General features: G+C 40.1%; 1 long non-coding RNA gene across 14 annotated transcripts in view; it reads right to left on the bottom strand.

Moving 5' to 3' along the window:
- Window positions 1-2,257: 2,257 nt before the first annotated feature.
- The window catches only part of LOC308200283, a 60,830-nt gene continuing 40,877 nt past the window's right edge, over window positions 2,258-22,210 (bottom strand). For 4 of the 14 annotated variants that reach the window (XR_013955419.1, XR_013955420.1, XR_013955421.1 and 1 more), the window contains 6 exons: window positions 17,079-17,249; window positions 14,933-15,103; window positions 14,223-14,300; window positions 14,042-14,125; window positions 5,500-5,653; window positions 2,283-4,383 (listed from right to left, as the gene is read on the bottom strand). This is a non-coding gene — a long non-coding RNA (uncharacterized lncRNA). Of the gene's footprint in view, window positions 4,384-5,499; window positions 5,654-9,941; window positions 10,076-10,696; window positions 13,992-14,041; window positions 14,126-14,222; window positions 14,301-14,932; window positions 15,104-17,078; window positions 17,250-18,536; window positions 18,699-22,210 lie in introns of all 14 variants that reach the window. The other 10 variants (XR_013955418.1, XR_013955423.1, XR_013955425.1 and 7 more) reach the window with 10 other exon arrangements.

The following is a 22,210-nucleotide window of genomic DNA, read 5'->3' on the forward strand; positions in this document are numbered from 1 at the left end:
ATGCTAATCTTTCCCTTCACAATGAGAATACAGGAAAAATCCACGTGCTCAAAGGACAGCAAATCTAAAATGAATAAAAGGAAATACCACTTTTCACAGTTAGAAGTAATCCCAAGAATGCAGGCTTTGAAGAACCTGGAGTGAAATGTTAGGATTTTTTTTTTTTAATATAATTTTTTTAAAGGCTGGATAATTTTATGACTGCTAATAACATTTGTAACTATGCAAGCTAAGATAATAACAATGGTAATCAAATCTCATGCTTCAGGGCATAAATTGATTGCTTGGAGGGGCTACGGAGGTTTTTCTTTTTTTTTCCCACTACTGAGTACATGATTTCACAACTGACTAAGTGCATTACAAGGGAAGTGTTTGCTACCATAGCTAGACAATTGATCTAATCTGTAATAACACATACAACACCAAGATACATTGAGCTGCCTGTATACCTATCTGCTTTGCAAGCACTAATAGACTTAAGGCCAAATTCAGCGTTTGGTTCTTAGTTTCCACTTAGCTTCCAACATTTCTTTTGATAGAAAACAGTAAGGTTTAGATCCAAAACAACACACACACACTCCTACTGAGCAAGAATATTAGAATGAATCTTAAAGACCCAAGTTAGGCAGTGGGTTCCTTCACAGTCAGAGTCAGATCCAAAGCTAAGGATGAAAACCATCCTACTGGTTGGTTTCAGTTCATAGGGTATCAGCTCACCGCGCAGGCTGGCCCATGCACATCCTATGGCCAATTTGTAAGAACATGCTTTTGGAGACAACCATGCATTTCCATTAAAAAAAAAATCAACAACAAAAAAGCACCATAGTTTTGTTTCTTTGTAAAACAGCCATACAAAGAGGTGAGAGGGCTCAGCCTGGGGAAGGGGATTTAGATTTCATTTCCAGCTGTACCAGGGAGCTCCACAGAAGTTAGCACTCTGCTCCAGGTCAGACAGACTTTGTGCTTATAAATCAGATTTAAACAAGCAGAAACTAATTAAAGATTCCCTGGGCCCAACTTGGAGCAGAACTGAGCCTCACCATGCTTAGGGTTTTTTGGGGAAGAAAGGTTGGGCTCCAGTGGTGCCACAATCAATTCTTCATGCTTGTTTTCTTGAGACGTTTACTAGAGGTCCTAGAAGTTGTCCAGAAAACTTCTTTGTGAATGAAACTTGGCAATCTGTCACCTTTGATGTCATTGCTTGTTAAGTGAGACCTTTCCCATTCCCGGTTTTAGGCGTGGATTGGTTTGGTTGTTTTTGTTTGCTTGTTGTTTCTGTTTCTCAATGTGCAGCCCCAGATACAACCCTTCAAAGCAGAACTGTACCACATGCTTCTTCCTTCACACAGTTTTCAGGGGAGTGCATGTATTCAAAGCACAGCTCTGACACGCCAGCCTACTTGGCCACTCCACCCCAGACACCTCCTCCTTGAGGGTCTGCCCAGTTACCTGGCTGGCGTGCACCAGTTTCTAGGATGAAACTGCAGAACTTAGGTCTGAAGGGAACAAGTGTGCCCAAACGGCAAACCAGCCCATGCCCAGTCACCCATCGATGGGACAAGCTCACTCACAAAGAAAAACAGGTACCATGCTCGCAAAAAAATGCTATCTGAAAATGTATCTTTGGTCTCTGAGCAGAACTGGCACTAATCCCAGAAAGAACAAGCCACAATATTCAGAGAAATGGAATCGTGACTCATGTCAGGACAATGGCATTGATCTCATTCATTTGTGTAAGAGATTAAAGAGGCCTAGGGATAAAGATTTGCTATTTCCTGAACAATAACTGCTAGAAACCGGACAAAATGTCAGAAACAAGCTCTCCACAGTTGTTCTTATTCTTGCCTGGCATGGAGGTGGGATGTGTAGAACAAAGCCTCTGCATGGTTAACCCATGAATGCAGTCTTAACTTTATTCAGTGATGTAGATGACACCCACTATTCACTAACCACTGAATAAAATTTTTTTTTTTTTTGGCTTTCTGTCATAGTCAACAGGTATAATCTGCACAGAATGTCTACTGTCAAAACCCTACACTGATATAATATAACCTGATCATTTTTACTTCCCTATGCAAAAATGAAAATACATATTTTAAATAAATAGTATGCCCATGATTTTCTACTGAGTCAAACAGAATCGGATTATAATAACAGGTGACGTTTACAGAATTATCATAGCTACTCTTGAAACTAAGCAAAGGCACAGTTGTGAGAGTAAGCACCTAATTCAGAATTACCAGGGACCCCCATCCCAGCTTCTGCAGACAGAAAAACAAAGTGACGGGGGGGGGGGGGGGGGGGGGGGGGGAAGGTGTCCTTGGTTTTTATGAGAAAAGAAGAAATGAAATTGATCTCCTAAGACATGGACAAACAGTGGTCTTGGATAATGTTGTCATTTATATTCTTCTGGTTCTTTTATGTCCATATAGTGCACTGTTTTTATTAAAACAACCCCGCATTACAGTCCAAATGAAAATCAAAACACTAGATGAGTTGTTGCTGAACCATTTGGTGATCCCTGCATTCCTTAACCAATTTAATCTGACTGTTGGGTTGCAGGGTATTCGATAGGTCACCTACATCAGCAGTTCCAGTCCAGACAATTTGCTTCTAAATACTACATGGTATAATACACATTTTCCAATTACATTTCAGACTGCATTCAAATCCTACCAGACAGACAAAGTTATATGAAGAACAGAAGGCTTAGGAAGCAACAGCATACACATACCTGATATAAAAACAGTATTTTTGTACGGTTATCAGCAGTTGTACAAAATTATTAATGCAAACAGGAATACAATAGCTTGTTCACCAGTAAAAATCTTCTTTAAAAAATATTGGCAAATCTCATGGAACAAAGTGTATAAATGATTTATCCCTTTCCGGTGTCCTTCAGGCAAGACATTCAAGGAGAAAAAAAATACAATAATACTGTGATTATCACAAGCAATACTTGGGAAAATGCTCTGTGAAAAGAAGCATTCTTCTGGCTTACCTTTCAGCCTTAGATAAATTAATTATCAAATACATAAACTGATGTTACGGGAACCCTAGAAAATGTATTAAAAATAAGCATCACTATGGAAGTACTAACACCAGGCCAATGTGATGAGTATGCATCAAAAATTACATTCTTACAAGAATGAAAACAAGGACTCCCTCTAGAGCCTGGGGATTATCAGAACGGTCACAACTGTACAATTGCATGCCTTACAATTGTACTTGTAAGGTTTAATGACATATCCCAATAGTTTTAGTAGACTCTGCTGGCCATACTTAACATTTTTTTTTCCACTATCAAGATTAAAAGGATCGATACTTCTAAAACTCTCTGATTAAAACTAACAGTAAATGGAAGTCCATGGTGTAGGGTGACCTTAACCATTTGGCTGTAAGCAAGCAGTACACTTTTCGGAAACAGACAGTAAATGTAATGTGATGGAGCAAGGAATAAGGGATGTAAGTCATCATCCCAGGATCCGTATGGAGAACCTATACTCTGAGTGGAGCATAAGTCTGAGAAGGATTTCTGAATGATTCAGAACTATCTGAAGGTCTACAAAATCCATAACTGTATAAGCAGAGGATATTAAGTATATATAGAGAGTCTCTATTGCTTTCTCACTTTGTGCCAGTATATATTTTGGAATTGAAATGTCTACTACGGTCTGCAGCTCAGGATGGATGGCAAACTACTTGTAAGGATTCAAATGGGAGCCAAGCAAACAACTGCAAGGTTGGAAAGTGCATCTCTTAGTGAGCAATGAGAAAACATCAAGTAGCATGTTAAGAGGTGTTTAGATCCCAGTCCGTGGGTACCAGAGGGAATAGGTATTTTGTAATGGAGAGCTTCTCTGTCTAACTGACAAAGTATAACGAGACCTAATTACTGGCAGATGAGAATTGGGTTTTGCTTTTTTTTTTTTCCTAAACAGTGAATTTAATTAACCCTATGGCAAATTTTTCCTAGTCGTGGTAAATTGTTCACAATGTGTTACCGTAACATGAAGACTACATATTTTCTTCTTAAAATACTTTTTATTTCAAGAAAAAAGATTGAAAGAGGAATGTACATTATAAGAAGGTTATGTGAGTTGGTTACAGTGGTTGTGCTGCAGCTGCAGCTCTTGCTGTTACATTCTGGTGACCAAAGCCCAACTAAGGACAAGGTCCGGGCCAACAGGACCCTGCAACAAACCAAGGGTGTACTGCTGTGAAGATTACCTCAAAAGAAACCCATTAATCCCAGTCCTATGATCAGTAAAAACAGAATCTGGTTTTAAGACCTGCCTAGATCTGAAGTGGCTCCAGCTGCAGCGAACTTCGCAGGCTTATTCTGCTCTGGCATCCTCCTATCCTAATCAGCGTAGTCCAGCCCTGGGAGGGAGCAGGAAAAATCGCTGGTTACAACACCTGTATCTTGCCTGAGAGCTTGGAAAATTGTCTCAGAGAAGTCATATATTCCCCCAAAATCAACAGCAAGAATGGAGGTAGCTGTCATCTTAAACGTACATATCAGTTTGGCTAGATGTTAAATCCAACACTGAGGGAAAACAATGCCATCTGAGAAAAACTGCTGTCAAATTCACCTGTATTTAGATTCACATGGGTGTGCTATGTTACATACTGATTTAATGATACAGAACGCAGCCTCGGTGTAAATTACCATAGTTTCACTTGAAGTTCAAGCTGAGCTGACTTCAAGCTCCTAGATGCTAATATAGCTGTGACAGCTTCCGCCAGCTGAAAATTTATCCTATATGCTATTCCAAATATATCTATCATCTCTAACAGCTCCCAGATTTCAACTCTGTGAAACTGCTTTCTCAGTCCTTTAGCCATCTGTTTTTTGCTGGGCTCATATGTGTTTCTCTGGCAGTGACTTTGCAGAACACACCACAGCAGGGAAAAGCACAATGGAAAGTATATTTTTAAAGTGTCTTGCTTCATTTGTGAGTTAAATGCACTTGTATTACAGATCAATAATTTTTTTTTTTTTAAATCACAAAAAGCAAAACAGCTACATTTTGGGTATACAAAACCAACCTCTTAAGAGACCTGTGAGCACAGCCTAGCATATATTCCACACTTGAAGAGTCGCACGCATCCCTTATACAACCACTGAAGAAAGAAATCCCCATGCCAACATCCCAACTCTGGACAGGAATGCAAGTCAGACATAATTTTGCCATGATGACAGTAATCACCAATGTACAAAAGAAACTTTTCTAAAAGCAATTGTTTCTAGAAAGCTATATTCAACCCTGTGTCCACATTGTGAACACCCAAAGCATTTATATTTCTCTTACCATTACTAGAATACATATCCTTTCCCAGTGCTATTCATGATGCACTGAAATGCATTAAGAGGTTTACATGCTTGCTTGACAGAGGGAAGGGAGAAGAAGAGGTTACCATTTTCTTTCAAACTGTGAATAAAATACAAAACTGTTTCAGATGTTTCTTCTCTGTATGTGACTACCTCATTCTTACCTATATAGATATCTTCAGGATTCATTGGTCATCCCATGGTTTGTAGAAGGGGACATATTTTCTCTTCTTGCCACAGTCAGTAGATATAATCTTATGTATTTGTCGAAAATGGATGATTTTGTCTTCAACCTTTATTGTCAAGAGATTGGACTAACTGCAGAAAAAGAGAGGGATGTTAAATAATGTAACCACAGCAAAAGTAAAGACAAAAACAAACAAACAAATAAAAGAACAACAACAACAAAAACCCTAATAGTAGCCATTAAAAAATGTAATTCTTATAAACTGTCTGTCCAAGGCAGGAGGAAGCAGGGATTGAAACACAAAGGAAAAATTCAATATAGGCATGACTTCCTCTGGTCTGACTTTTGCACTCATAAAATTTTTAATTCTACATGAAGATGCATTTCTTCAGGCACAAGAGTCAAAATATAATGGGGCTCTTCGGTAGAAAATTAGAATATAAAGGCTATCAACTGCCCATTAATCTTGTGGGGTCAATGGGAATCAGGCAGAATTGCTGTTTCCAGATGGGTGAAAGGATGCTGTGGGATTTAATTTACCCTGTAACCAACGCACTCTGGCAGATCTCTGTGCCTACACTCCGGAAGAAGGAACTGAAAGACGAAAGAGTCAGCAAGATTTGGGGCCCTAGGTGTCAGCTTCCTATAATCCCTAGACTGCAGATGTGAATTCATTAAGCAGCTAGATGGGACACGTTTCTGTGCTGTCCTTATTTGACAGTTTGGGTCGGCCTGCACATGGGTGTGACCCTGTGCCCAACGGTGACGCGTTGAGTGTGTGTATTGCATACAGCCTGGGAGAGACAAGAGAATTATTTACTCCCTAATATTACCTGACTGTTAATTCAGATTTTAGTAGTGCTGTCAAAAAATCCACAAAAAAGTTTAAAACATAATCACATTTTAGATCAAATTAGATATTTAAACGGGAGACAGTATTGATTTACCATACACAGCTATTTTTAATGTTCTGTGTCGAAAAGTAAAATGGGATAGCAAGTTATGCTTCTCAAGAACAGCCAAGAAAAAATGATTATGTTTTCAGTTTAAAAAATAAAAAATAAAATAACACTTAAAACTTCAAAGCAATGGCTGGAGGTGTGAATGTTTCAGACAGCTTTGTGCTTCGCTAAAAACTAACAAACAAACAACAAAAATCCAACAAGAAATACTTGAATTCCTATGTGTTTTGACTCAAGATTTCTCATGAAAAGGTGTTATTTGAACTTAAATTAGTAGACAAGCTGACAAAAGATGTTTTAAACCACAGCTGATCTAGATGTGGTCACAGACCATTCTGCCAAGGCTGATTTTAAATACCTCTGTAACAGAGTCAGGTATCCCAGATAACCCCTGTGGGCATCTATTATAGTTACTAACATATCAATTGGCAAATGTAGTTTAAAAAATGGAATAGAATTTATAAATACAACATCCTGTCTCTTCAAATTATGTTGTTATGTGTATTGGCTCATTACATATGGTGTGAATATAATGCTGATAACAGACAATGGTATAGATAAAATGACATATTTTCCCTATGATATCACTTCATGGAAAGTATTTAGTCTTCAAGATATGCAGTTAATCTTTATCCTAAACATAAGTTGAGGGAAACCTTGCATACATGTTTCCCAGAAAGCTCTACTTCTGTCCACCAAAGATAAGGTTATTAGGTGGAAACCAGGGAGGCCATAGATCTCCACTAGCTCTGTAGGTTGACAAAACTATGGAAAAGCATGCAAGCAGTGCTGCAAGTTGTGCACAGCAATGGAGAAATTCCTGTTGCAAGAGAACGTCAAATATGGCTCAACTCACAACGAAGATGCTTGGACTGCAACCCAAAGAGTAAGATAAATTGCACCAATGCTCTTGTCTCTATCTCATGTAAGAATGACAATGAATCATGAGGCTTTAATTAGCACCACACTTTTCACCTGTAGTGTACAAGTGCTTTCACTTGTTCCTGCAGGAGTTACAGAACCCAAAAAGGCCAAAGACAAGCTGGAATTAGTAAAAATAATAATAATAATAATAATAATAATAATAAAAGAAAAAAGAAAGAGAGAGAGAAAAGAAGAGAGAGTAATAGAGGAATGCAGTTTTGACCGCTGATGTAAATCAGAAGTAATGCCAACGGGCAAGAGAGTGATACCTCAGTGAAACAGGGGTGTGATCAAAATGAACAAATCACTTCTGAATCAGGAAAGAAATATAATACCGGCTTAAATTAAAGCTTCTTGAGAAACATTTTTTGCTATCCAATTTGCACAAGATTCGTTTTGCTCGTAGAACAATTTATCATTATTTCTATGGCAGTAATGACTACAAGTTCAGTGTTATATTAGGCTGCGTGCACACTCCTGAGATAACATTCAAAAAGACAGAAATCAGACAGAATAGCACAAACAATAGCAATGTAGCAGGGGGTTGGCAATAAAGCCACATGCTTCATAGATTAATGTTCTTTTGCAGTTTTTCTTAAACATGAAATTTTTTCAGCTTTCCGTTCTGTGGCATTATGATGGTTATTTTGGACAATTTTCTCTAATGGAAAGGAGCTCAGGGGACAGAAGGGGAAGGGATCTTTTGAAGTTAAAAGAAAAAAATGAGGAAGTTGAAAAGGAAGAGGATTGGGAAGGGGAAAAGGGCAAAGAACAGGGAGTGGGGCCAACACTGTGCCATCCCTCTGCACCCAAGATGGGCTGGGGTAGGGACAGCCCCAAGGTGCGATGGAGGTCGGGCCTGGGGCACCCCAGAGGCCTGGTCAGGACGAGCAGGAGACGGAGCCAGGCAGGTGACCAGGGGGCCCACCAGAAAGCCCTGTCAGTGAGGAGGGTCTGTGGGGTTGTAGGACCTTTTCAGCCTGGGGGAGAAGAGAAATCTTTGGGGTTTCACGGAAGTGGCTGGCAAAGGGCTGCTGGGGTTTTGAATCTTGGATGTGCAATGAAGACAGTTAGGTAGGGGATCTCTATGTGTAGGTTCAAAACTGAATAAAGACATGGATATTATTTTATATATACTAACTAAACACACATATTCAAATCCTTAACATGAAAGCATTTCTAAAATGGCATTGTTCATAAGAAAGCCCAGGGGTGTGAACTTCTGTGACCACCTGTAGGCATTTACAGCATCGCTGTGCTGAATGCCAAAGGTTTTGTCTAAGGAGACACCTGGTTATACCCAGTGACTGTTGTACGTGGTGCACATTTAATGAACAGATGCCTTATGTTTGTCCAATTAATTTCAAAGTTGTATCCACCCCAAAGCTGCAGGAAGAAAGACCTGAAGACACAACGCCGTGCCAGGATAACAGTGGTGATTTGGAGATAAGAGTTCCGACACCTGAAACAATTCAGCAACTCTCGATGCTCTAAGGCTGAAAATAATCACTGCAAGCGTGATATTTCATCTGGGATAACATGCATCACTCAAGCCACTGCCTCTAATTCCTTTTGTGGCAAATCAGCCTGGTTTCGGACCTCCAGTCCTTTGCGCAGCCAGTCTGACGCTCCCAGCCTGCGAGCCAAGGCAGCTTTCTCCCAGAGACTCGATTACTATATTCAAGCATGAACTTGCACGAGGCAGGTGTTAGGTGGATGCATTCTTGTGAACACGCCAGGCAAATGTGTCTGACTACAGAAAGGTCAGGAGATGACTGGAGCCTCCTCAGGCTTTCTATCCCACCTTCTCTGCAGGCCGTTGCTGAAAGCAAGCCCCTTTCTGCCTCTCCCCAGGCACACCTGGTTTGCTCGCTGCTCCCACTTCATTCAGCTGTGCAATCTGCCTAAAACTGTTCAAAGGCTGCAAATCAGACAGCCGTATTTAACCACAGAATCAAACCACCACAAGCCAATTCACGCAGTCTCCGCAGGATGAAAGAGGAAGGACAAATTCGCCAACGCTGTTTCGCTAATGAACCTCACACCTTTGCGGCACAAGTGAGATTGCATGCAGTTCACTCTTCCTCCCAATTATATCTTCAGCTCTTTGCTAAAACTGCTAATCAACATACCAGTTAATGCCAGCTCTGAGTGTCATGCTGTGCATGAATATTTGTCCGCTCCGTACTGTCAGTAGAAAAAAAATTAACCTACACAGGGCACTGCGAGCTCTCGTGGGTAAAAACCCAGCCTCCCCAGGTCAGACCATGAGGTAGCTCTGAACCTAGGAACGAAGGGGTACGTCCAGAAGAGAAACGTTGCTTTGTGGGGGACTTCCTCCTGTGCACCTCCAGTCCTGGGGCACAGAGGAAGAGTCAGGGCTTCTGGTGCCCTCTCCTGGTGCCACAGCACCACGATCTTAACCGTGGCACTGGAGCCACCAGTGTGGTTTTCCGGTAGTAGACTATCATTATATGTCTTATTTAATGGTGTCTGTGATACTCTCCAAATTCAACTCAGAAAAGCTACCTACCTTGTGAGAGGTAGGACTTCAGCAAGCCCACAAGGTGCGTGCCATGCCAAGGCTGTCCAGTCCAGTGAACGATGCTGCAGTGAGACGCAGGCGTACTGTTTGCTTCTGGAAGTACCATCGCTGTTTGCTCAGGTCTGTGAAACAATCCCAGATTTTTTAAGGTAAAGCAAACGCTCCTCATCTGAAGCTGGTTTCTTCAAGGCTAGCTTTGCGCTGCTCTGTACTGCCCGATGTAGGTAACTCCTAAATACTTTCCTATTTCTAAGTCTCGTGGAACAGACTTCTTGCGTGAGCTTGCGTGAGGAGTCTTGCAAACAGGAGACACAGGCTCACAATCTGAGCTATTGCCATTGTGGGGATTTCCCAAATAAATGAACAAGCATCAGACCTTTAGCGTAGATAGATGCTGTCAGCTTCTTCTCTCCCTACCTACGACACACACACACTTTCCTCAGATAATATTCTCCTTCCTGAGAAGATGCAATACTTGGTGTGACCAGCTATGAACTTTACTGTAACTGCTAAATTCACAAGTAAATCATTAAGATACTATGACACAAATGACAGAACAAAACCCTCTGGCAAATAGACAGCTTCTTACTACCTAATAGTATATCAGACCCTGAATTTCAGTACAGAAAAGGTGGAATTTGGTATCCTGCCATCTGCCCCTACCTTACTGCCTCTGTCTGACAAGGAAATCAGTATTTTTTCACCAATGTTTGTTCCTGAAAGTTACCCTCACTTCAGCTGACCTGAACTAAACTGAAGAATTGGTTGTCTTAAAAGTGCGCTTCCTGGAGCAGAAAGCAGCTTGAGGACACTATTAACATGCAGGAGCAAGGCTGCACTAATTGGAGAAATCAGTGCTTCAGCTGCTGCTGGTTTGGAGAATTGGAATGAATTAAAACACATGAAGCTGACACTAAATAGTTATTGAGAAAAAGTATCAAAGTCAGGGGAAGCAGAGCTGTTTGCAAGATGAGGTGTTTTATTGATATGCAGCGTGTATAACTGTATAGCTGCTTGTATCAGTGACTGCTCAAAGTGCTCCGTGCCCTCCTGCAGCCTGTCTGTGGGATGCACAGGAATCATCCTGCTGCCCATCTGCAGGAGATGCCCGAGGTCGCCCACCTGGTCAAGCAGACACCTGGCAGAGAGCTCAGCCTCGTCCCCTCCCCAGGGCTCACGAGGCCTCCTCAAGCCTTCAGCACACAAGTTGTCCCCTCAGTTTCCACGCGAAAACCTCTTCAACATGAGCACAAGTCACATATTTACTGTTTTTCCCTGTGTCGGGGCAGTGCCTCGCTAGCCAACACCGCAGCCTCGCGGGGACCTGTCAGCAGAAACACAGGCACAGCCTCCAGCTTAAAGCAGCACCAACAAATCTGTTTGAATGCTGAAAGGCATTGGTGGAAGAGAAATACAAGATTATGTGGGGCATTATTCACTTCCACGGGGCTCTGCAAGGCCATATCATACAGTATCTTCAACTGAAATATATATAATTTCCTTTATTAATCAGACAAACCAAAACAGACACACAGACTGCTGCTTTCTCTATTTCAAGCAGACTCAATGTGAGCACTTTCTAGAAAACACCAATAAAATGAAAATATCCTCAGGGAAGCGTATACCATTTAATTACACAGCTAGTTCACATGGTTCATCATATGGGATTTTGTATCTCAGGTGCTGATAGGAACAAAAACTGTACCTAACATTTCACAAAGAAACAACTGTTTTGAAAAATTTCTGGACTCTGGTTTTATCACTGGGCAACATTTGGGAGAGTTAGTGAGGTAAAGGCAGAACTAGATCTGAGTATGTTGAAAGGTGCTGCATGAAAATATTCAGAGGATAAATGAATTGGGGAGGGGAGAGGTGTTGTTCTCAGGCGTTCTTGCTTATAGTCTTTCATTTACATAGTGGAATAGTCTTCCAGATAGGGATTATTATAATGTCTGAATGCCTAATTGAAACAAGGTGCTGCAGCTAACTTAGGAGCAGCTTAATTTCAAACCCTTTTATCATCCCCAAATGTGAATCCACATTTAAACATGGAGGAAAAATTCATGGTATATGCAGGAACAAATAAAGCTATTGTCTGACATAAGGAGCTTATGTAAATGTGTGATGGCGGAGCTCCTTTTACAGTAAACCTTTCAAATACATCCATAAATCATGAAGAACAACAATAACAAAAAAATCATTATTTTAAGGAAGTTTACAATCAGATTTTACCTGTCTAGGAGTGATAGAGACAACACTGTTAAGGCAAACAAAAGCTAGCATCTTCCTAAGCAGTAAATTGCGAATAAATATAAATTTCTGCTACAAGGCTTTGTGGGAGAAGGTTTCCATTATGAACTCACTGAAAATTTGCTAATTTTAAAACAAAGGCATTTGTTTTCAGTCCCTCTTCACAAGCCCATCAATTTATTTTTGCTTTTAAAGACAGAGCATACTAAATAAATTAATTAAATCAAAGGTGCGTGTACTAGAGTGCCTTGAAAAGACCATGGATGTGATCCAGTGGACAAACTGGTGAATCAAAGCCCCTGGACATTGCTGTTCTAATCAGTTCAGTCACTGCCCACCCATCTGAGCTCAGCAGACTACTTCACCTCCTTCTTTCCTGCTATTCTTGCCTTTTCATTCTCCATTTAGACTGGAAGTACTTAGGAGAAGAAACTATCTCCTCCTACACATCTACAGAGTACTCCAGTGAACAGTGACCCGATCTCAGTTGTTCTTGGAAGACCAACAATTATAATTACGTGAAGGCAGGATGCATGTGGATGCGACATTACTTTGTTCAGGCTAATCAGCTCAATTCCATCAGTGAAATCTCTCTCAATTATAGAAGAATCCATGTGTGCAACCCAGACAGCAGAAATCAATTCTAATTACTCCCCACTGCCTGCACGATTCCCCTGTGCAAACAGAGGAGAGACACAAGGTGTTCCCAGCACTGCACTGCTCACATGGGTGGCGATCACCTCAACCTCCTTCGCGTGGGAATCCCATACCGTTCCCTCAGAAAACACAGAAATCCATATGTTTTCTGCTGGGTGAGAACTTCATAAAATCATTTCCTTGTCCTAACGAGAGGCTAAATATTCTATTCTTGGTAAATCCCCTTTATTTTGCCATAGATTCACAAATCTGTCTTAAACCAAGATTCGCCTATGGATATACATCAGGTTTACCTACCCCTGACAAAGCATGTCACTGCAGGAGAGGGCTGGGTCACCTCTGTGGTTAGAGGAAGCGGGAAGAGAAGCACACACCAAAATCAGCCCACAGCTGGCAGGACCAGAGTCCCTATCCACTGGCTCCTTCTGCAGCCGCCTTCTGACTGCCCTGAGAAGTGCCGGTTTGATTTTCAGGAAACATTTTCAGGAAAATCATCAGTGACTGAACAGGTATAGGCAAATTTACAGCTGCTCTGCATACCCCTCGAGCATCCCTGACAATCAGCCTTCATGTCTATGTGTACTATTACAAAATGAGGGAGGGAGTGGGTTGCAGTTTCATTTAATCTTTATCTTTACATTAGACTCCTGCACATGCTCCTTCATGCACATGAATAAGTCTATTTGAGTTACAAAAGATATTGGACACTGTCTACCTGAAACAACTCTAATGGGAGCCTGTGCTCATGACTGCAGTGCCGTTTCATTCAGGTTGCTCACCTCAGCACATAAACCTGCTTTGATTTTTATCCACCAAGATCCTCGTGCCTGTATTTTGAAATGCCTGCTATAAAAGCACACAGCAGCCACACAGGAGTAGGGAAGCTGCTCTCTCTCAGAAAATAATTCTTCTCTATGGTGTTTACAGAAAGCAGAAATGAATGAAATTATTCGGCACAATTGAAAAGTCAGGACAAGGCAGGGTAGTGAACCAAATCAGAGCAATGTGTGAAACCCTCCAGTAGCACAGCATCCTCCATTCATTTGATGAGAAGACAGAACACTGCTGCTTCTTAGCATGGATGACACCTCCAGAGGTTATACCCGCACATCAGAGAACACAGAAAGAAAGCTGAAGCAAAATTGGAGGAAACAATCAGAAAGATTTTATTTTAAACTTACAGCTGGAAGATCAAGAGGTCAACTTCAAGTTTCCTGCGCTTCTTTTACTAACACCACACTGAATTAAGCTGCTCTTCTCCGGGGCTAGATGGGGAAAATTTATACGTTCTTTGTTATAATTTGACCTTGCAGTGATCTGCAACAATAGGGATTATGGTGTTGTCAGAAGATTATACTGCACCAGTTTCCATGACATTTGTCCCTTGCAGAGAAAGTGTAAATACTGGTGACATCTACCCAGAGCAACGCTTTTTTGTTCCTGTTGAGACAGTTTGGAAGCAACGAAAGAGAAGTAGGAAAAAGGTAATGGAAAGGGTAAAAATAAAAGCATAAATTGGAAAGCAGTCTACTTTTTCTCCACCTTTCACCTCTCCCAACAAAGCAAAATGAAAAAGATACACAGGAAAAAACAAACAAACAAAACCTACAAGTCAGTAAAGGAAAAAAAAATGTTGAAAATGTACAGAGAGAGATGCAGGAACACCCAAGTCATACTGAAAACTGTATCTTTCTCTAAAATACTGGTCGTGCCTGGATTAGATATGTCTGACATAAAGGATTCCCAAGTTTGAGCTAACTGACAATATCTATGGGGAAAAAGCGGGAGATGAAAACAGCTATTGTAGACAGATGTTCTGACTCAAGTTAGACATTTCTTAGCAGGGGAGAAATATAATAGCTTTGGAAAAGAAAATTAAATAAAGTTATAAAGCATCCTTTACAGAAAGTGGGAAAGACTGGTATCAAAACAACTGAAAAGAAAGCTCGATGCAAGCGTGAAACCCCAGTTTCCAAGTAGCAAAATGCGCTCCTTCTGTATTAGCATGCCACTAATGACAAATAGGAAAAAAGGGCCTAATAAAGTTATTACTTTTTGCTATTTTTTATTACCTGTAATTTCATACAGACAAGCTCTTCCTGGCTCAGGGCCCTGTAATATTCGTTTGCCACATCCCTTGGCTGTTGATGGGAAATGGGAAACAATCTCGGTCCGTCTCTGTATCACTGAGATATACTGCCTTGGCAGGGACCATGTCTGTAACTCCCAGGAAAGGAGTTTTCCTATGAAAAAAAACATGGTTTTATTTATTGAACTGCATGGTCTGCCACAAACAAATCTCTAGCTTAAAGAAATGTAGAGATGGAAGCCTCTCTTCTAAATAATCTTGAATGCTTTAATCCCGTTTTACTTTAGTAACAGTATGAAAAGAAATAAATCTGAGTTTTGTAGCTACATGACACCAAAATTACATTGATTTTAATTAGACTATAAATGCAGTCTCACACTAGGAATGGACAATACTACAAGCATTGCATTGTTTATAGTCCTTACTGCTCCAACACTTTTGACAATTGACCTGCAAATGATTTTCTAAACAACTTACAGTAGATTCTGATCCTTTTAATTATGGGGTAGGGTAGTACATTTAATTCTCATCTCTCACGAATCTTTTCTTGGAGGACTTTTTGGTTGGTTTGGTTTGGTTTTGGTGTTTTGTTTTTTTATTATTATTATTATTTTTAGGACCCATGACTATTATTTTTCAAATATGTTCTGTATGTACATGCAATAGGTTCCCCTAAAACAAAGAGGTCCACTCTTAGACACTTAGATAAGTTGAGGTATGACACCCAAAAAGAGATATTAAGATAAAGCAATGGATCTTGAAAACTGGACATCTCCTAACGGCTATAGTACTGCTGACATCACTCCCTTTCCTGTGGCTTTTAGAAGACAAATCAATGTCCCAAATTCTGTTTTCTGTAAATACAGTTAGAGGTTTAACAGAAAAACATAATTTTTTTTATAAATACTCACCAGTTTTTCATCTTCATTCTGATGCACATATTTAAACAGTTTCCACTATTTCAGCTTTCTTGGTCAAGCAGAAATATTTATTATACTTGTTAAAGTTTATATTACCCTGTAGCAAAGCAATTTATCTTTACTGTACATGGGTGATTTTCCTGATTATTAAAATACCATTAAAGTGAAAACTGTTCAACTCACACCACATTTCTAATTTTTTCTTGTTGTTGGACATTGAGTGGAATATAACTACAAAATAATACATCTGGTTTTTAAATTGAGACATAAGAGTTTAACTAACGTTGGACTACTTGAGCATCTGCTGCACTGTACCAGGCTCAAGGGACTGAAACTATTCCCCAGGATTAGATCTTGACTATCACAGCTTGTATCACAGGCATAACAGGGAAGGTGACCATCACCCATCCTGCGCTGGATACAGCAAAAGGAAAAGATAATAAGGCATCTTTCTCAGCTATCATCACTTCACTTGATATGACAGGTAATCACAGCCTGAAACTATTACTTCTAAATTCTTTTCAAATCAGAATGGAATCAGATTTGGGAAATGAGTGAACTTCTGCTCGTAGCCCAGAGGATCAGAGATGCTCTGTCCCAGTGGAACTGGCTGGTATTTCAGGCTGTGTAGTCCTGTGCTACAGAAAACCTTGCATAGAGTGTGCGCTCACTTGTTATATGATTAGTACTACCTGCAGTTCTTACAATTAAGAGCTGGTTCCAGAAATGCAATGGGTCAAAAAGCCCTGACCCCTCTTCAAGAGGACCATAGGAGTTTGGGGTGACATTCAGTTATCTTGTCAGAGTGGGTGGCCCACCAGAAAAACACTCTCCAGGGGCAGGAGAAGTTGGGGCTGCCCTGCTTCTTCAGCTGTGCTGCAAGCACCCTACAGCCACGGATGGTGCACAGGCGAAGAGCGATGCGCTGTACCTCATGTGCCTGGAGTTTTCTTCCTCTGAATTTAGATGACAGCTTTGGAGAAAGTACAGTCATTTTTAACATTCCCAAGGGATTTCACGTTACAAATGTACGAAGAGGAGAAGTAGGTAAATCTTTTTTTCAAATCAAATAAAAACATATTGTTGGGCTCACGTATTCTCTTTGAGTGTAACAGGAATGACAAGAAATTTTGTTGTTGTTTAGAATACCTCCTTTATGTATCTTTTTTACAGAGACTATGACTTGACTCTAGCTAGAGTTTTACATACCCAATTTCCAACCAGCAGTGATTATTTATAGCTGAATTGTCAACTTCTGCATGCAGGGAACCACGATGGAAATGCTGACAGCCTACAGGCCATAAAAGCTTCAACGGGTTCTGCAATGAGTTTTGTATTTCTTTTTTAAGCATAACACTTCCTGAGCTCTTTGTGAGAATCCTGTAAAATTAACGCACAACAAAATTCAAATGCTTGTAAGCAGATAAGCGCGTTGAGCTTATTATGTCTGTGCCTTTCATTCACTTGCAGTTACATTTTCTCTATCATTTGCTGCCTTTGTATTGATAACTCACATCATTTTAGAGCTGTCATGAAATGAGATTTTCAGTCTGAATTCACTGCATTTTAGGTAATATTTCCACATCTTTTTTTCTGAAATTGAAACTCAGGTCAAGTTGTAGACTACTCTTTGCTGGCAACGAACAATTATACCAGTCAGAGTAAACGTTTTACTTCTTAATGAGCTGATTTTTTTCCTATTTCATCCTCCCCATTATCTTAAAATGCAGAGGACAGTAATTTAGTTTGCTATACAGAAAATCCCCTCCAGCAAAAAACACATTCTTCTGAAGCTGTAGTGACCAATAGCAAATAAAGTTCAGTTCTTTGGGTGATGTCAAAACAATGCCTGATAGTAACAAAGCCAGCTGCTTTGATTTATATTGCCTTCCTCCAGCAATACAAGCCAGCATTCTGCTTGCCCTTTTCACTGCAGTTGCACATTAAGCTGAATGCTTTAGAGATTTTCTACAACAACTCCCAGATCTCTTTCCTAATCAGTATTCGACACATCTTTCCTTTTAGCAGATGCGCTATTTTTTCCCTTTGTTCCAAGATTCATTGTTCTCCATTAACTGCAGTTGCCATTTATTAGTCCAGATGCAGAAATGATCCAACGACCCCTTATGAGTCGATGTGTGTTCACCCACCCACACGTCTGTGCGCCAGCACGCAATAGGCCCTTGGATCATCACATATTTAAATATATGCACTGAAACTATAGACTGTTTACGTGAGATTTATGATGTTTCTGAAATGTACATAGGATAATGAAATGGGATTTTGAACTGTTAAAAGTGAACCTGCTTCAAAGCTAAAAATGCGCTCTTCTGGGCTTTGAGAGTAATAAAACAATACATAGAAGCAGATGCTCAGCTGGTGAAAAAGCTTGTTAGAATTAACGCTGTGTTGATTTACACCAGGTAAGAGTGTGATCAATTAAACCTGTGCTGTGAACTATATAATTTTTTAATGAAAAATTTAAATCTAATAATTCTTGGCCACACTACTTGTTTTGGGGAGGGAAAAAAAAAAGAATGGAAACACTAGGAGAAACCATTCTTGAAATTCAGACAAATCGGTAGGAAATGGAGTGTGTAATGCTTAAATATTCAAACTATTGATAATATAAACAGGTGGCAACCATATAATATAAAGTACATTAACTTGGAATTCTGTAGACACTTGGAAGATAGGAAAATAGGATTTCACATGGTATTAGTTCACTGGTCCATGAAGTCTTATATCCTTCTTTCAACATTGGCTAGTAGATAATTCTTCAGTGGAAGGGAATCCCGCCCCTCATAATGCATTCAGAAATATGAAATGCTGTAAGACAGAAGCGGCAGGAAAATAAAGGACAAGACAGTAGCGAGAAAATTGGAAAAAGCCAAACATACGAGGTCGCAGTTTTAATAAAGAGGAAAGAATCATTGTCTTAAAAACAGGCTCACTTGGGCATAGGACAGCTATAAGTATACAGTGCTTTCTACCCCCCAGGTTACTAACTCAGCTCATCCCCCCATCAACAACACTGCCTATAATTTATGATCGCAGTGGCCTTTGTGAATAAAGATGTTTCCACTTCATAAAATCAACAGCATTATTAGAACCCTCTCTTCCCCATCACCTAGCAGGGGCAGCAGGGATAGAAACTCGGTGAACCTCCCTTTGTGACTGTTCCTCCAAAAGGGCACTGAGCCATAGTCAGGGGATGGCTGGGAAGCCAATATGAAATGGGCTGAAATACTGGCTTAGCTACCATATAAATAAAACTGGATTTATATTCAGTTAAATGTTGTGCCATATTCTGACAGCTAATACTTGCAGCTGCCAGGGGTTGTGAATAAATAAAAAAATTAATCTGCAGTCGTTTTCACACCAGAAACTGCTGTTTAAACAAAACTAAAAAATACTTTCCATCCCTAACATTGACATGTTTCTAACATCTACACCTGCGCTTTTCTGTCCTGAGCAGGTTTCTTTTGTGCCAGCATTCTCGGAAGACCCATAGTCCCTTGGCAAGCATCCTTCCAGGCCAGGTTGGGTTGCTGCAAAAGGAGCAGCTCCTGCTTCAGCAGCCTAAGTGCTCTCCTCAACTGCGGGGGGACAGCGAGCCACAGAGAGGCAAGGTGGGGACCCGAACCCCACCTGGAACTGGCAGAAGCCTCCACAAAACCCTTCAACCCCTTTCTATCAGATCCAGGAGAAGAAAAGAAGGGAAAGGAATGAGGTTGGTCCGGGACTGCTGACGCTGACAGGAGACCTGCTTTCTAATGAACATTGAGCCAGGCCCTCAAAGAGATTTTTTCAGCATTTTTCTCCCTGACTGCTCTCTTGGAATTAATTACGTTTCAACTCTCTTGTAATTGCTAGGAGGTAAGAGACATAGCACTGACAACTGTGTTAAGCTTAAAGCACATAAGGGCGTGGGGCTGTAAGCGTGTGCCTCTAGAGACAAACAAATGATGCTGGAGGGTAGCAGAGAGCATGGCCAGTGGTACTGACGGTGGGAGAAGGCCCTATACTGTACATGAAAGGAGTCACCACTGCACTTTCTGCACTTTCAAGAGGTCTGCAGCAACCTGCTTACTTTATCTATTTCAGCCCAGGAAAGACGAAAGTATTTATCCATATTTTTTCTGTTACAAAAACTCAAAGTTGCTTTTTACTGCCATGGGACCATATGTGAATAGAACACATTTTAGCACTGATCACATTAATCTCCAGAGAGCTGCTATAAGGCACATGATCAGAAACATTCAGATAATGCCAATTATTCTCATGAGCCTGGGACCATACGAACCTGAGAAGGGAGGTTATGGATGGGGCTGTGTTAGATTATCCCAAGCAACTGAAAATAAACAGCTTACTACACTCCTGTCTTCGACACTATTTGAAATCAGTTAGCATTGAGCAGCAGCTTTGGTGGAGCACCGAGGACTATCCCCAGCCCTATGCACATTTTGGTTTCCTCTACCCTTCCAGAGGGGACAAAACACATGCAAGTCAGGGGAAGCATCTCAGTAATGAAGAGAAAATTGTTTCTTTGTATGTAAACTAAAATGACAGTATTTTCCTGCTAGATCTAGGGACAGACCCTTGTTAAACAGCATAGCCAGTTCTTTCTTTTGTTTCCAAATGATTATTTTACAACACACAAAAATAAAATGACAATTTACAGGCTACAGAACTGTAAAGCATTTTAAAAGCTGAATTCAGGCAGAAGCTAATGATGCAGCAGATTTACTAAGCCAGATCTGGGCATATGATACAAAAATATACTGTCCAATAGTTTTTTGTTGCTTTTGTTGTTGTTTTCTCTTAATATATTTTGGATACAACGGCACACACAGCAGCATCATTTAATATATTAAATGATCCATCTTGTCATGTTACAGCTTCATCTGATATGATCCATTGCTTTACAGCACACTACTATGCATATAGAAAAAAAACTAGCTTGTAATAAATTACCACTGCAACTATTTACTTTGCAGTATCTATTTACCTTCACGTTTAGCCCATGCCAGCATGAGTCCATCCGCAAAAAAGCATGCCCCTTTCTGAATATTTGTGACCACTTTATCAGCATGGACCACAAGATGTTGTGATCTCTCTCCTAGACAACAAATATTCAATACATAACCAGTAGACCTGAAGTCTCGCTAATAGACTTTAGCGCTGGAAGAATCTTGGTCCGTCTTTGAAGGTGATGAGTGAGTCAGATCCCACAGCTACCAGGAAGAGAACAAAATCACTGGGAGAGGCAGTCCTAGTTCCTTTCATGATATTTGCTCCACTCCTGAAGTATCTACTTGATAAAGAGCTTAAGCCTAAATCCTACGTGTGATCGTTGTGCCATTCCTATAGCAGAGAGCAGCTGGATATTCCAAGAAAAGCATTGCTCCTTCACACAACCCAAAACTGTGTAACAAAGGGATTGACCATGACAATCATGGCTGGGAAGGTATAAGTTAAAGGAAATCTGGCCCTGTTCTAAAAACAACAGATCCCACAGAAATGTTATAATAGGGCAGGCAAGAGAAACCTTCTAATTTATGTATCAACAGGCTGTTCTCCAGTTCAGGTGTGGATATAAACACAGTTCCAGATCAAGACTAAAATCTCCTCCATTTCTTATACCAGAATTCTTAAACAGTTTTTCCTCCCCCTCCCATTGTAAATGACATCTTTTGATATGTTATCACATTTTCTCATACAAATTCCATTGAAACAGTAGAACAGTATAACAAAACACCAAATTATTCCTGCTACATTCAGCAACTAAAATTAAAGAGTTTTTTCTCCTACTTGATCATAATTGTAATATTTCAGATTCTTTCTACAAAGAGCAGAATTTAATGGCTGTTATGGATTTTTCACCCCCTTAGAGAATCTCCACAAAATTCAATTATTTTTGGAGACTGCTTGAGTTTATATCTCACAGTTATGATGAATTACCTATTGTACTGGCTGACTTAAAAACAATACACAAAAATCAATTTTTTGACAAAAGGAAAGACACAGAGAATTCAGGACTGGCACACACTGTCTTTGTCCTGATTTTAAAATGAGCTAATTTCAATCTCTTTGCCATTTAAAACCACTTTCTGTAACAGCATCTGATTACATTTCAGCTGTTTAGGTTTCCTATAGAGATTGACTTTGCCAACAAGACGATTTGCCATCAAGAAATTGTAATTAACTTAATGAACTCTGTCTTTTAAACAGTTGGAGATTTTAGAACTAAGAGTAATGATTATCACAAGTATCAAAGAATTTTGTTTTAAACATACATATTCAGTGCCAGATATAAGCAATTTGCATGCTAAGATTTT

This window comes from Anser brachyrhynchus, assembly GCF_964034855.1.
Source record: "Anser brachyrhynchus genome assembly, chromosome: 10".
Taxonomy (NCBI): domain Eukaryota; kingdom Metazoa; phylum Chordata; class Aves; order Anseriformes; family Anatidae; genus Anser; species Anser brachyrhynchus.